The following is a 4,904-nucleotide window of genomic DNA, read 5'->3' as shown; positions in this document are numbered from 1 at the left end:
CTGGTAAAGTTCTAGTTATTTCTGGATGTTTGTGGGGAAATGATAATCCTATTTTGTACACTGGTTATAAAAGGTGAAAAAGAGCATGGTTTGCTGTCCTGCCAGACTGCGCAGAGCATGTCAGTGTTTTTCAGGGTTAATTAAAGGCTGATGTGAAAATAGGTCTCCACTGCATTTGGGTTCAGGCAATGAATGTGGATCCAAACAAGAGTGTTGAGGATTAAGAAATCCTGGTGGCCGGGCAAGGTGGCTCACGCCTGTAATCCCTGCACTTTGGGAGTCCAAGGCGGGAGGATCACGAGGTCAGGAGATCTAGACCATCCTGGCTAACACGGTGAAAGCCCGTCTCCACTAAAAATACAAAAAATTATCCGGGTGCAGTGGCGGGCGCCTGAAGCCCCAGCTACTCGGGAGGCTGAGGCAGGAGAATGGTGTGAACCCGGGAGGCACAGCTTGGAGTGAGCCGAGATCGCGCCACTGCACTCCAGCCTGGGCAACAAAGTGAGACTCCGCCTCAAAAAAAAAAAAAAAGAAAAGAAATCCTGGTAGGCCAGATGTGGTGGCTCACGCCTGTAATCCCACGCTTTGAGAAGCCAAGGTGGGTGGATCGCTTGAGCCCAAGAGTTCAAGACCAGCCTGGGTAATATAGGGAAACCACCCCCCTGCCCAGTCTCTACAAACAATTTTTTAAAAATTAACCAGGTGCGCTAGGGTGCACCTGTATTCCCAGCTACTCAGGAGGCTGAGGTGGGAGGATTGCCTGGGGCTGCAGTGAGCTATTATTGTGCCACTGCACTCAAACCTGGGTAACAGAGCAAGGCCCTGTCTCAAAAATAAAAATTAATAAAAGAAATCCTGGCCAGGCACCGTGGCTCATACCTGTAATCCCAGCACTTTGGGAGGCCAAAGTGGGCAGACCACCTGAGGTCAGGAGTTCGAGACCAGCCTGGCTAATATGGTGAAACCCTGTCTCTACTAAAAATACAAAAATCAGCTGGGTGTGGTGGCATGCGCTTGTAGTCCCAGCTATTTGGGAGGCTGAGGCAGGAGAAGCGCTTGACTTGGGAGGCAGAAGCTGCAGTGAGCCGAGATCACACCACTGCACTCCAGCCTGGGCAACAGAGGAAACTAAAAAACAAAAAAAGAAAGAAAGAAATCCTGATAATCACGGGTATATTATCTCCCAGAAACCCGTATCACTAGGTGACTCATTAAAAGAACAAATGTAATAATGGGGAACACTGATACAAGAACATCGGATTCTCATTATTATTTTAAATACGGAACATTTCACAAATGTGCATGTCAGCCTGGGCAGGGTCAGTGCTAATCTCTGTATTGTTCCAATTTTTAGTATACATGCTGTTAAAGTGAGCATGGATTATTGCTTTTAATAAACTATTTTCTTTTCTTTTTGTTTTTCTTTTTTTCTGAGGCAGAGTTTCACTCTGTCACCCAGACTGGCATGCAGTGGTGCGATCTTGACTCGCTGCAACCTCTGCCTCCTGGGCTCAAGTGATCTTCCAGCCTCACCCTCCTGAGTAGCTTGGACTACAGGCATAAGACACCATGCTTGGCTAATTTTTGTATATTTTTTTAGTAAGGACAGGGTTTTGCCGTGTTACCCAGGCTGAACTCAAAGCAAATCTGCCTGCCTTGTCCTCCCAAAGTTTTGGGATTACAAATGTGAGCTACCATTAATAGACTATTGTCTAGAGCAGTTCTAGGTTCATAGCAATATTAAGTTGAAAGTACAGAGATGGCCAGGTGCAGTGGCTCATGCCTCGGCTGGTAGATCACTTGAGGTCAGGAGTTCGAGACCAGTCTGGCCAACACAGTAAAACCCCATCTCTACTAAAAATACAAAAATTAGCCAGCTGTGGTGATTCACGCCTGTAATCCCAGCTACTCAGGAGGCTGAAGCAGGAGAATCACTTGAACCCAGGAAGCGGAGGTTGCAGTGAGCCAAGATTGTGCCATTGCACCCCAGCCTGGACAACAAAGTGAGACCCTGTCACACACACACACAAAGTACAGAGATAACCCATATACTCCTTTCCTAGACATACATGCATAGCCCTCCCCACTAGCAACATCCTGCACCAAAGCAGTACCTTTGTTACAATTGATGAACCTATATTGACACATTATTATCATAAACTATGAAAGTTCATAGTTTACATTAGGATTTAGGCCAGGTACAGTGGTTCATGCCTGTAATTCCAGCACTTTGGTAGGCTGATGGGGGCGGATCACCTGAGGTCAGGAGTTTGAGACCAGCCTGGACAACATGGTGAAACCCCGTCTCTACTAAAATAAATAAATAAATAAATAAACACAAAAATTAGCCCACTGTGGTGGCAGGTGCCTGTAATCCCAGGTACTTGTGAGACTAAGAGGTAATAGGTATGTGGTTCTATCTCTATGTTGTTTTAATTTGTGTATCACTAGGAGAATCACTTGAACCTGGGAGATGGAGGTTGCAATGAGCCGAGATCGCACCACTGCACTCCAGCCTGGGTGACAGAGCAAGACTCTGTCTCAAAAAAAAAAAAAAAAAAACAACTCTTAGTTTTGTACATTCTATAGGTTTTAACAAATGTATAATGACATGTATTCATGTAGTCATCATCATAGTATCATACAGTGTAGTTTCACTGCCCTAAAAGCCCTCTAGGCTCTGACTATTCATCCCTTATTTTTCCCCAACCCCTGGATGTCTGGTTTTTCCTTTTGTCTTTTTAATTTTTTTTTAAGTTTTTATTTATTTTTAGTATTGAAACATTTTCAGCCAGGTGCAGTGGCTCACGCCTATAATCACAACACTTTGGGAGGCTGAGATGGGTGGATCACCTGAGGTCAGGAGTTCAAGACCAGCCTGAACAACATGGTGAAACCCTGTCTCTACTAAGAATACAAAATTAGAAACATTAGCCAGGCATGGTCTCGGGCACCTGTAATCCCAGCTACTTGGGAGTCTGAGGCAAGAGAATCCCTTGAACCCGGGAGGCAGAGGTTGCAGTGAGCTGAGACCGTGCCATTGCACTCCAGCCTGGGCAACAAGAGTGAAATTCCATCTGGAAAAAAAAAAAAAAAAAAAAAAAAAAAAAAAAAAATATATATATATATATATATATATATATATATATATATATATATTTTTTCTTTCTTTCTTTATTTTGTTTTTTTTTAGAGACAGTCTCACTAGGTTGCCCAGGCTGATCTCAAACTCCTGGGCCTAAGTGATCCTCCTGCCTCAGCCTACCAAGTAGCTGGGACTATAGGCACACACTACTATGCCTGGCCGCCTTTTCTAGAATGTCATATAATTGGAAACATACAATAGGTAGCCTTTTCAGATTGGCTTCTTTCACTTAGTAATATGTATTTAAGGTGCCTCCATGTTGGGGTCCGTGCCGGGGGTGGTGGAGAATGAAAGAACACACAAAAGACAAAGACACACAGAGAACACGGCGGCCGCACTCAGAGCCTCCGCCTCACTTTATTTATACCCCATAAACCCCACGTCAGCAGAAAGAATGCAATGCAAAACAAACTTTCTTTTCCCACATGTAACCTTCTACTCAGCTCCTTGTTTCTATGCTCTTTCTTATCTGCCCGCCTTCTTGGCGCCTACAGGAGTTCATTTAAAGTTCAATTGGAGACACTGTCCTTGAGCCCTATCTATTCTCAGCATACTGTTTTCAAAGGCCCCTGCACCTCCATGTCTTTTCATGGCTTGATAACTCATTTATTTTCAGCGCTGAATAGTATTCCATTATCTGGATGTACCACAGTTTATCCATTCACCTACTGAGGACATTTTCATATTGCTTGCATGTTTTGATCATTATGGACAAAGCTGCTATAAACGTTGATGTGCAGGTTTTTGTGGAGACATAAGTGTTCAACTTATTTGGTAAATACCTACAAACACAATTGCTGTATCTTGTGGTAAGATGTTTAGTTTTGTAAGAAACAGCCAAACTGTTTTCCAAAGGGGCTGTATCATTTGGCATTCCCAACAGCAATGAATGAGAGTTCCTGTTGTTCCACATCCTTACCAGCATTTGGTGGTGTCAGTGTTGTGAATTTTTGTCATTCTAATAGGTATATGGTCCTATCTCATTGTTGTTTTAATTTGCATATCCCTAGTGATATATGAAAATCTTTTCATATGCTTATTTACCATCTGTATATTTTCTTTGGTGAGTTTGTTCTGATCTTTTGCCCATTATTTAATCAGGTTATTTTTCTTATTCTTGTGTTTTAAGAGGTCTTTATATATTTTGAATAACAGTCATTTATTAGATAAGTCTTTTGCAAATATTTTTTCCCAGTCTGTGGCTCATCTTCTCATTCTCTTGAAATTATTTTAAAATTATTTGTAAATGTTGATTAACATGGCTATTTGGGAGTTCAGAAGCCTCAGTTTTCATTACCAAGAAAATGTTCTACAGTCATTCAACAGGTGAGCTCATAATAAGCTGAAAGTATCGGCCGGGCAGGGTGGCTCACACCTGTTAATCCCCGCACTTTGGCAGGCAGAGGCGGGTGGATCACTTGAGGTCAGGAGTCCGAAACCAGCCTACCCAACATGGAGAAACCCGGTCTCTGCTAAGAATACAAAAATTAGCTGGGCGTGGGGGCGGGCGCCGGTAATGCCAGCTGCTCGGGAGGCTGAGGCAGGAGAATTGCTTGAACCTGGGAGGCGGAGGTGGCACTCCAGCCTGGGCGACAGAGCGAGACTCAGTCTAATAATAATAATAATAATAATAATAAAGAAGAGGCCGGGCGCGGTGGCTCAAGCCTGTAATCCCAGCACTTAGGGAGGCCGAGACGGGCGGATCACGAGGTCAGGAGATCGAGACCATCCTGGCTAACACGGTGAAACCCCGTCTCTA

At 43.8% G+C, this 4,904-nt stretch overlaps 1 non-coding gene across 1 annotated transcript; it reads right to left on the bottom strand.

The window, feature by feature from the left end:
- Positions 1-1,274: 1,274 nt before the first annotated feature.
- Positions 1,275-1,378, bottom strand: LOC119619239 (U6 spliceosomal RNA). Its single transcript, XR_005235651.2, has one exon. It is a non-coding gene; the product is annotated as a U6 spliceosomal RNA (small nuclear RNA).
- Between the last annotated feature and the right edge of the window lie 3,526 nt (positions 1,379-4,904).

The sequence above is a fragment of the Chlorocebus sabaeus genome, chromosome 24 (genome assembly GCF_047675955.1).
Source record: "Chlorocebus sabaeus isolate Y175 chromosome 24, mChlSab1.0.hap1, whole genome shotgun sequence".
Taxonomy (NCBI): Eukaryota; Metazoa; Chordata; class Mammalia; order Primates; family Cercopithecidae; genus Chlorocebus; species Chlorocebus sabaeus.
Note: the sequence above shows the minus strand (reverse complement) of the source record. Positions and strands in the feature narration are given on the sequence as shown.